We start from the raw sequence: 12282 nt of genomic DNA, 5'->3' as shown, positions 1-12282 counted from the left end.
TACCTCTACAGATCAGACATAAGGTATTATTTAACGTACATCAATCCATTCAATTAGTTCACAATATTAAACGACCTATATCCAATGGCACTTACAGACGCTTTGATAAAATTTGAACATAATTGGATGATTTCGTTAGTCGGCTTTCTGCTTAAATTATAGTTATACAACATTTAGCATGTTTCAAAACTATTTTTGTTGTTAAAAAGAAAATTTTTATATCTTACCTTCAACTTGGATCTTGAATCCATGCGAAAATTGTGTTGATGTCAATGATAAGTTTTTGAGAAGCAATGAATCTAATAGGATCTGTTGAATTTTTAGAAAGATGTCAATTTGCAGAATAATTGAAGCGTGCGGTCGAATAAATATATACATGTGTTGCGTAGAAATGTATGTATGTAATTAGTATAACATATAGCACATATGTAGCTTTAATTGTTATGTCTTTTAGAGGATTGAAATAGTTAGACTATTATTGTTGAAACGCCTTTTTAAAGATTTTTAGCCAACTGTTTCCTGACAATTTTTACTTTATCTATGTACGTAGTAACAATAGATGAAGTTTTGTGATCATGCGAAAATTCGAACTCGAGATTTTGACTGATTCGAACTCTGAATCGATTACTGATCACGTTTTCATGATTTAGAAAAAATGTGTGGGTGTCTGTGTATTTTGGGGATTTTTTGAACACCGTTAGTCCTATCGAACTGAAACTTAGTATCATTTACTGAAATTCTTATCGACACGACGTAAATTTTTTTCAAATTTTTAAGTTGACCGGAAATGGTACCTCCCCTTATAGGTGTCCTCTTTTTTAACATACCTCTTATTAAGTTTTTGAATTAAATTATCTCCCAAGCCGCTAACTGAATCGGATTAAATTTTTTTACGTGTAATAGAAATAATAATCTGTATAACTTTATATTTTTATCTGAACCGGAAGTAGTACTTTTACTCTAGAGAATCGAGGTTTTTTATGTTTTTCTCAGAAACCTTTCGGTTTATTGAACTGAAATTTCATATCTAAAAGTTTAAGCGTAATACCAAGTTATGTATAAAATTTGGTAAGCATCCCTCTACCGGAAGTGGCAGTTAACTCTTGTTCGATTTTTCTTCCACTATTTTTTTCGACCCCTTAAACATGTGTGTTCTTCACTAAAAAATTCAAGTATAATTCTTGTATCAGTGTGATGAAAATAAAAAAAAAATCACTAAATTTAATAAACCGGAAGTGGGATTTTTTCCTCTTAGAAAGGTCAAAAATGTTGTCGCCTGGATTGTGTCCACACATATTAATTTTTATTTATGTATTAATTTTTGTACGTATTAATTTTCAACGTATTAATGAACCTGAACCCTGAACGTATTAATTTTTATTTATGTACATATTTAAATTTATTATATACTCTAATATGCTTTTGCACATCGGAAAATCTTTGGAAAATGGTGTGAGTCTTTGATAAATTGTTATACAGAATTTCATGTAGATGTCAGCTATTTTTATCAATATGCAATTACAATTTACAAAATTATAGATTTGCAATTAAATCAAAGCATCAACTACATCGAAGCAAGATATGTATAATGAATACAGTAATAAAAAAATATTTGAAAATTTCATAGTTTTTCGAAACGAATATTTAAATTGATGAAAAAAAACAAAAGAATATTTTTATTATTAGTGTTGGATTTCCCAGTTTTTCAATCAGGTTGGGATAATATTTTTATCAGAGCTCACTATTTTAAATTGGTATGTAAACCTTATCTGTAACTCATTTATTATAACAAAAATCCCATCAGTATAAACGCGTTCGGACGGGTTGTATTATGCTTTGCGGAAAAAAACGAAACGTCTATAAATTATCGTTAAATGCAACAAAAAGTTTTTTGATTAATAATGAAACGCTTCTAAAACATTACATTACATACATATTTAGTATATTTATTACAACTGAAAAACAAAGCTACGGTGAAATTTAACAGTGGGATTCAAAATTTGCATAAGACCACGAGATAACATATAATTTAAACAATGCTGTTTATCGGCTTTACGCACGTCCAAATTGAAAAGTGAAATTTTAGTATTTATTACAAATTTATACATAATCCAATACCCAATCTAACAGCCGTTTTCGAATAGGGATTTTAGAAATTAAACGTTGATGTAATTCAAACTATTATAGATTTGGTTTAGGTTTTGTTTATTGTTTGAATTTATATACAATAAATAATGAAGTGTATTTTAATGAAATATTTTTGCTAAGGAGAGAGTCGTTTTGCTTTCCACCGTTTGTGATTTTATTGCTCAAATGAAAATTATACATCTGCATCGTTTAACTTGCTTAGTTTTTTATTCACAAAACCTATTATTTTGGAAATTAAAAACACCAGTGTTATAATAAACACGCGGATATGACTGATTGTATACACCAACGTTCCAAATAATCATCGTCGAGAGACGACATCTTACTCAATTCGGTAGTAATGATTTCTTAAGCGAATCGAGATGGACTTTTGGTGCGGCAAATCTCTCGCAATAGCGAATTTATTATTAATTAGTGAAACATAATGCATAGGTGATACTCGCAAAATATAACAGCGACATGTGCCGATCTTAATTAAAAAAAAATAAAATCATTAATACGACGAGCAACGAAAAGTGAGCGTGAAAAAGTGACCAGGATGGCGAAAACGTCATTGGTAAATCCGTGTTGAATTCAGCAAATTCGGTCCGCTTTTGAAGAGATTTCAGACAAATAATAAAATCATTTGATTGTTTTTTTATTCATTTTGGCAATATCCGTGTCCATACGATTAACAAGTAAAACGAGAATTTCATTGTTTCAATCGTTGCATTCGGGACAATAATTAAAATCAAAAAAAAATCATTGTGGAATAAGATTGATGTTTTAACATTTTGAATTAAAAAGAGTGCTGGTACATATATTAAAAGTTTTTTCGCGTATAATAAAACATACGTTTATGATAAATCGATAAAAGTCAGAATATTTCTTTTTTAAAATATATGCAAGACTGAACTAGTTTCGTAAATTAATAAAATTTACTAATGCTATAAAAGTTGTTTTTTTTGGCAAATTCTTTGAATTAATTTAAGTTTTACGATGAACAAACAGTTCAACGTTTTATTTGAGTGACCTGTTATACGTATTATACTTACGTATATACCTACATATTTAAAAAAATTAAAAATTCTCATATACATATGTACATATGTATGTACATATGTATATGTATGTACATACATGCGTATTATATATAGAGATTTTTCAGATATTTCACCAGATAATATATCCGTATTTTTATTGTTTTTTACTTTTAGTCCAAACTATTAATTTTTAATTTTTTTCATTTTATAATTTTTCAATTTTTAATTTTTAATTCTCAATTTTAATTTTTAATTTTCTTTTTTTTATATACAATTTTTTAATGTTTAAATTTATTGGTTTTTTTATTATTATTATTTTTTTCTTATTATTATTATTTGTGTCATATTGGGGTGACCTGTAAATACACTGTGGTATACTTGTGTATTAAACAAATAAACAAATATAGGATGGCAATAAAGAAATATGAACAGGCTCAGATCTAGGGGGTGGCAAACTGGGCAGTTGCCCAGGGGTGGCAGGTTTGAGGGACGGCAAAAATTGGCGTAAATAAAAAATAAAATTAATGTAAACAAATAAAAATTTATAAAACACAAACGTGTCGTGTCGCACATTTTCAACGCTCCGCAGGTACTTTAGATGCTGGGCAGCTCTTCAGTATATATTTTTGCTGCCCCTTATTTATTATTAATTAAAAAAAATGTTTTCAAACATCAAATTTTGTAGGTATTATTTAAAAATAAAAATCTTATTTAAAATCATCTACAGCCACGCACCATCCACTGCTGGATGAAGACCTCTCCAACCGGCGTCCACTCGTCTCTTTTTCTCGCAAATCTCATCCATCTCACCCTACACATTTTATTAATTTCGTCTACCCATCTTCCCTGCCGTCTTCCTTTTACCCCTTTGCATTCTTTTGGGTATCATTCTAGCACTTCTTTTGTCCACCTTTCGTCCATTCTTCTAGCCATTCTCCCACCCATTGCCATTTCAATCTCTTCACTCAATCCATTATATCCACAACCCTTGTCATACTTCTCACCCGCGTATTCTGTTTCCTGTCTTTCCTCGTTATGCCAAGCATACAACGTTCTATATTTCTGTGTGCATTGGACTTTGTATATTGGAATAAGGGGCGGCAAAAAAAATTTGCCGAGGGCGGCAAGAAAGCTGGATCGGGGCCTGAATATGTATGTACATATATATATTCACATTGAACTTCGAGAGGATTACGATGGATGAATTAGCTGAATTGAATATAGTAAAAAGCAATAAATGAAGAATTCTCAAACTAGACAGGAATGGAAAAGGATTGGATCGGCAAAAATAAATAAGCAAAATTTATTTTTGCCGCCCCCCTTATTTAATATTAATTTAAAACAATATTTTTTAACATCAAATTTTGTAGTAAAAAAAATGTATATATAAAATAATACAACATACTTTTAATACAATATACTTATACATTTAATTTTAAAAAAGCAAAAAAGGCAATATTTTTAAAAATCAAGGAAACACCACGCACACAAAATTAATTTATAATAAAAAAAGTTCAAAATTGATAGTAAAAACAATGCAATATCTGTTAAATAATTTGGTATCAAAAAGTATAATAAAGAATATTTTAAAAAATTATTGAAATATTTAATTTAATCATTTCTACTTCTAATTTCTAATTTCTACGAAGATCCTAATATGTATGGACAAAATCTGTACGAAATGAAGCTTCGGATATATTGAATCAAATATCATGTTCGGTTGTAATCTTGTTTGAAACATTGTATCAGATAAAATATAGACATTATTGACGTAAAACACTTTTTTTCCAGCAAAATATTGTAAGAGTTTAAAATAAAGCATAATTTATTACGCATATCATGTTCGATAGCTATCATAGCTAACGCACTTAATCTATCTTGAGTCATTGTGGATCTTAAATACTTTTTATGATAATTTTGGAAAAACTTCATGCACGTGAAAAATGTCAAGCTCCGTCCGAAGGGTCGAATTGGTATATATCACCGTCAAGTTAGTATAAACAATTCTATAGAATTTCAACGAGACCGCTCCAATGAATAGACGATCCCATGTATGTACATATGTATATACCGCACGATACCGCGTCTACAAAATATTTTTTTATAACTATCTAAAAAAAATATCCCACGTACAGCATACCGCATCCCTCGCTGTGTGATCGCGCCCTTATTCTGGCATTACAAACGCATGCCGGGTTCAGCTAGTTAATAAATAAATAAACATCTTTAAGAGGGCTGTACACCCGAAACCTTAATTTTGTTACCGTTCCTTTCTTAGATATACATATTGAGTGTATGTATATATTGAGTGAATGTGACAATATATGTATATCAATATATATACATATATTGTCACATAGCCAGCAGCATAGCTCGGACGTTAAGCTTCTGCTTACCGTCAAGAAGGTGCCGGGTTTTATCCCTGAATGAAAATGAATTTTTCAGAGTATGCTGTTGGTCAGACCTGGATTTGTGACTCCAGGTTGATCGTTTCCTATTAGAGTTTGCCAATTTTCTCTGATTTCATTGTTGAAACGGTTCCCGGAAAAAAAATTGGCTAAAAATCCTTCCTACCTACTATGTCACCACTATTTGAAATTTGATGGATGTACAATAAAAATTTATGTACAATTCATAGATGTCTCGTTAATTTGCGAGTTTTTTCAGTGTCTCGCAATTCAACGACTTATAATAAAAAAAAAATGCTGCATTTGTATTTGTAATTGGCCAGGAAGGCGCATTGGGATTTACCTGTAAGGCCTTCCTGGTATATATGTAAAATAAAAATAAATAAATATATTGAGTGAATGCGACAGTTGCGCTTCGGCCAGATAAAACGTGTTTTAAATTGACAAAATCGAGGTTTCGTATTCTACTATTTTCTCCTCCAAAACTGGACCAATTTTTAAAAAAAATTCATCATCCGTATGAGAAATATATTTTCTGTGCATCTATCGGCGTATTTTTTTTTTTAAATCGACCGTTAAATAACCACGCTAGACTCTTTTCGTGGGTGTAAAAAAGAGGCGATTTTATAGATGTTTGGCGGCTCTTAGCTCCTATAAAAAATAATTAATCAAAAAAAATAAAACGATAGATGCACCCCAATGGTGGATATCCATAGCATATTAAAAATAATTTCTCTAGTGCCATAATAAAGGTAGGGAGAAGTATAGTACGTTTGTATGGACAAGGCGCTGCTGTCCAGCCCTCTTAAGCCACAAGCCCCGGGGCATTGATAATGTGCGAAACGACACGTTTGTATTTTGTAAATTTTTATTTGTTTACATTGATTTTATTTTTTCTGTTCGCCAATTTTTGCCGCCATTGGGCGAATTGCCCGTCCGGTACCACGCGATGTGAGCTTTGGGAAGTTCGCCGTATTTTGCCCGACTTTTCGCCGGCGGGAATTTTCTTCGGATTTTCCTCGCGGAAAACAGCGCGACAGTTGCCCGGTGAAATGGCGAAAAGTGCACAGAGCGCGTTGAGAAGTGCAGCGTTCGCGATGCGCCGTCTTTCTCCGGCCGCTGTGTCCACGGCGAGAGGGACGCGCATATGGCACCGGACCACGTGCGAGAGCGAGACGGCCGTCGCAAATGCCAATTGCGGCTAACAGTAAAATAAGAAATTGGCCTTCGGAGATAGTGGCGGGCGTCGATGACCAGTCGCACATCGGCCGTCGACGCGTCGACAGCGGGGGTGGTCATATTGGCGCCATTTCTCACGTTTCGAAATGACGGTCCAAATACGACAGAACACGACCAACAGTTAACTATTCGACGGTTAACATCTCGACGTCGCGGACGCAAGTGGGACGAGCTCGACTCGATCGTTTGTGCACCTTTTAACAATATCAAACACACACAACATATCGTATGCACACATGAAAATGCGCGCGTTTCCACCCCCTCAGTGATGTTTATATATGTACATATGCACGTAATGTGCATATGTACGTATGGCGTGGTGTTTTGTAGTCGCGGCCAATTGGAAATTGCTCGGTGATTATATTGTAGTTGCGCGTTTTCCGGTGCTGAAGAGAAAACCGTCTCGAGTGTCAGAGATCGTATAATATAATTGTAAGTGGCTGATAACTCGCGCAGATAAACTCGCCAAATTATGTAAAATTCGAAAGCAAAAGTCTGTCGTTTGCTGTGTGTTGTGTTTACGGTCGATGACGGACATCCTTGATCGAAATTTGCGTTCTGCTGTAATTGTTGTTTTGTTGGTTCGATCTTCGTTGTCGTGTTTGTGAGTATGAAATGATGTGCAATATGATATTGTTTAATCTTGGGATTATTTTATTTTTTATTCAAAGTTCGATAGCTTTGCTATTCTGTTTATTTACTGCTTCGAGGACACTGGATAGAATTGTAAAGGAGGATTGATTTTTCCAAAATGTTTTGTAATAAGATCGGTTCAGTTGTGTTTAATAGATGTATGCATGTAATGTTCCTTTGTATTTTTTTTGGAAAAAATATTTTCATTCATATATTATATGTGTAATAACCGTTGATATTTATAAAAATGCTTCACATGGAAATTTTTCATGAATGAATCGTCGGTATAGTGGCAAAAAGCTTTGTCTGTTTTTACAGGGCTCTTTTATATTTCATTCATTTTAAAGTCAAAAGTCTTTGTTTTGAGAAAATCGATTTTTTCTAAAATCAAGAAGTTTGACGCTGTTTATTTTGTGACCTATATCATTATTTATGTTTTTGACTTGGCAACTTCAAATTCAATAAAAAATTCTTAACAAATTCAAAACATTTGCAGTAAAAAAAAATCTTTTAAATATCAGAAATTATTCATCTTATTAAAGACCTATATTTATTTGGTCAGTAAATTAGTTTGATTTGGTCAATATATGTATGATAGATTGTCATTTAGTTATAATATCGGTCACTAACTGTTTGACTTTTGTCTATTCATCAAGAAATACTTAAAATAATGAGCAATTTACTGACCGTTTATTTTTATTTATACATAACACTATTGTCGCAAAATTTTCGTAAAAGTTATTGACAGTTTATTGAAATAAAATAATAAAATAACTAACTTAATATAAAAATACATACATATGTACATATATATGTACATACATACATGAGAAATTGATTGAAACGATGATGGTTTAAAACATTTTATATGAAGTAACAAGCACGAAATTTTAGCTGTTTCCAGGGGGAGGGGGGAAAAAGTTGACCAGTTTGTTTTATAAAACCTTCTTTTTTAAGAAGCTTCCTTTTGTCATTTTTAAACTTGTCGTAGCTTCTGCTTGCCTAAAATTTTAGTAATTTATAATATATTTGATTAAGATTAATAGTTTTTCATCAAATTATAAGATAGCATGTACCTGGTCTAACCAAATCTAATCCCCCTCTTCCACAATTACGTCACTGTTTAGTAATATGTACATATATGTGTTAAGTGATTGAAAGCCTTATTAGCTGTTTTAAATTATTCAATTTATATAAAGTTTGCAAGATATCTGTACGAGTATGTTCTGTTGACAGGCATTGTATCGGTTTTCGCAGCAATGTTTTTAATTAAAAGTACGGCATCGAAAGTGCAATGGTCCAATTTAACATAAGTAATTGCACATTAAAACATGTTGAGTAATACCTAGAACAGTGTTATTCAATTTGATGTTTAAATTTTTAACTGTAAAAATATCGGTTGTTTTGCCTTCGCAGGGAAACTATTAATTATTTGGTAATTCCATGGCGAGCGATTTTTTTCATCATTTTACTAATACGTATATTTTTTATAATCAAAAGTGCGTAAAGGTAATTATTAAGAGACGCATCGACGATCCATCCAAAATCAACATAATTGATTATGCACCATGAATATGGTAAATTTCGTGGAGATCGTTGTTTTGATATGTCGGTACACGCTTGTAACTGTTCCCTTAATGCATAATGAATTTAAATTAAGGGCCCCATTGCTAATAAGTACCTAATGTAATTTGAATCCGTAGGCGAAATTGTACACGAATGAAGATCGAGTCAACTTTTATATTTCAACTTCACAAACTGGATTTTAATATCACCATTGTCAGCCTTTAGCTATAATGAAGTCGTCTCCAACACGCTTCCATTGGTCTTTGATTTGGGCAACTTTCATCCATCACATCCATCTCATCTCACATTTCTCTAATTTCATCCACACATCGTCCTTGTTGCCTTCCTTACACTCTTTTACAATATTTCGGGTACCATTCGAGTCATTCTTTCATCCATCTATCGCCCGTTCTTCTAACTACGTGACCCGTCCATTGCAATATTTCAATCTTTTCAATCCGTCCACTATATGAACTACCCTTGTATTACATGTAACACACGTATGGGAAAGAAATACTTGAATGTGTTAAATTATGAGTATTTCGTGGCGTTCAATTCCCAAGTTTTGTAATATAATAATATTTGTATATAAAATGTATGCGTGTGGGTATGTATGTATGTATGTATGTTTGTGGCGGACTCGTGGAAAAGTATGGAAATTAAAAAAAAAACAAATTTAGAATACGAGGAGTATACGTTATGTATAGGGATATAGCGTGGCGACCAGTCGTATCAAGGATACGCGGGGTAGCGTCTGACATGTGCTCCTGATATTGAGCGCCGGGTGAAGGGTGACGTCAGCGTCAGATGCGCCTAAGCATGTGTGGGGTGTCACACACATACACACATTCATTCATCATTTCGAACGGGTGAACAGGTTGGATCGGCGAGCGTGTAATGCACGCACTCAACTTTTTACTATGAATACGTGCACGCGCCTATAAATTACATTACATTATATTTACATATATATATAACACATCACTTTATTTTAATTTGTGTATCAATTCTTTTCCGAAACCACCCGTTGAAATCAACGGGCAAAAAACTATTATGCATATATTAATGGTTTATTATTTTATAAATAAATAGCATCTTCTCATTTTTTTGTGTAAATTGGATGCTTTAACATAACGGTTTGTAAACGGAAAAAAGTTTCGACTTCAATAACACTAAATAATACGTGTGCATATTCAGCCATACATTTAATACACAAAACAACTATTTTAACTGAAAAGTGAATCTAAATTACATAATAAATGGATATTTTTGTGCGATAGGCGTGATATAAAGGTAAGATGTTATAATTCATGCGATACATCAATAACAGTTATGTATGTACGATATTTTGTTTTTAAATGTACGCGTTATTGAATTAATTTCCAAAACGAAAGATAAATTAACGAGGTGTGTCTAAAGGGGTATTGTTTTTGGAAGCGCTGACCTTTCGACGAGATGAAACTACCGAATTATGAAATTAGCATACGTTCGCAATGTAAATGTAATGTATTGTTAATGTGTGACAGGATGGAAAATTGCTCGAGCCGTTATACATTTATTCGAGTACTAGTACAAGTCTTGACAGGAAGGAAACGCACTGTATGTGTTTTATTCGATTTTGCCTTTGCGTGCGTTAAAGTCTAATTTACATAGCGGAGAAATCATTATGACTTTATAATAACATCGTTCACGTATCAGATCATTATGCTGATTTAAACGGTCGCATTATTAAATGAGGGAAATAGTTTGTCACTATTCAGTAAAATTACAGCGGAAATGAGTTGGAAATCTTTTCATATCTGAATTTGAATATGGCAAAATGTTAATTTGAAGTCGTTTTGAATGTCTTCTGTATAATTATTATATAAATTTGGGGGCGGTGGCTTTTGAAATTGATTATCAGCAAAAAATATGTATTTTTATTAAATTTAGAAAACGAATCTTTCGAAAGAATCGATATGGAATCATAGATAATTGATTATTGACGATGAAAAAGTTGTTGGTCCGATTTAAATCTCCGTTTTGAAAGAAGTAAAAGCGCGAAGAAACTCGAGTTAATTAGAAAAGTGTGCGCGATTTTTGTATTTTTTATTTTATGTGCGATTGCATAAAATGCGCATACAAAACACGCTCTTTTCAAAAAATGTCTATTGTAAATGTATGCGTATACACAGACGAGTTTTTTTATTGCGATATTTTTCACATTAGCGAAGTGATTGTAAAAAAACGGCAATAGTCTTTGAATCAAATTCGAATGATTGCAACAATTTATATATGTCGAATCAATTATGCATCATTTCGTTTGAAAAGTTTATCTTCTTCACTGCATACAATTTAATTGCTGGCTGGCATAAATTGTATGGTCAAATGTGCCTACACAGGTTTTCAATTTGTCTTAATATTGTGCTACGATATTGTCTGTGATTATTTCCGATATTAATTACGCGTCTTACGTATCGTGAGAGAGATTTATTGTAATTGTTGAAAATTACGTTTTCTTTCAATTTTATGTGAATGTACATACATATGTACATATGATGTGCGTACAATGGCTACACAGTATCTCGTCTTCTATTGTTCTGCATAATACCCATAACATTTTGTTCGAAATTATGAAGCAGCTGTGATAAATGCCGTTTGAAAACCATTCATATGTTATTGCATATAAAACAACAATTTTTTAGTGTTTCAAGTTAATTTTTATTTAACTTTCTTTCCAATATGTATGTTATCATCTACAGCCACTACCATCTAATACGCTTCCATTCGTCTCTGTTTTGGGCAAATCTCATCCATCTCACCCCACACATTTTCCTAATTTAGTCTACCCACCCATCTTCCTTGCGGCCTTTCTTTCATTATTTTATATTCTCTCGGGTGCCATTCTAGCACTTCTTTTGTCCATTCTTCTAGCTGCGTGAACCGCCCATTGCAATTTCAATCTCTTCACTCTCTCCACTATATCCACTATCATGCTTCTCACTCACGTATTCCGTTTCCTTGTACATATATACTCCTTGTTATGCCGAGTATACTGCGTTTCATACTTCTTTGAGTGTATTGGATTGTGTTTAGTATACTTATGTATGTATGTATGTATAAATATATGTATATACGAATTCTCCCCTATATTTGAGAAAGACTGGATCTTAATAATTTGAAATTAAGATGCGTTTCATTCAAAATATTCAACTTTCTCATAAAAAATGAGCAGCCAATAAAACTAAATGTTTCTAATAAATTTCAATACGTCATCAAGTTCATAT

Source organism: Arctopsyche grandis, chromosome 5, assembly GCF_051622035.1.
Source record: "Arctopsyche grandis isolate Sample6627 chromosome 5, ASM5162203v2, whole genome shotgun sequence".
Taxonomy (NCBI): Eukaryota; Metazoa; Arthropoda; class Insecta; order Trichoptera; family Hydropsychidae; genus Arctopsyche; species Arctopsyche grandis.
The sequence above is the reverse complement of the archived record's forward strand: the minus strand, read 5'-3'. Positions refer to the sequence as shown.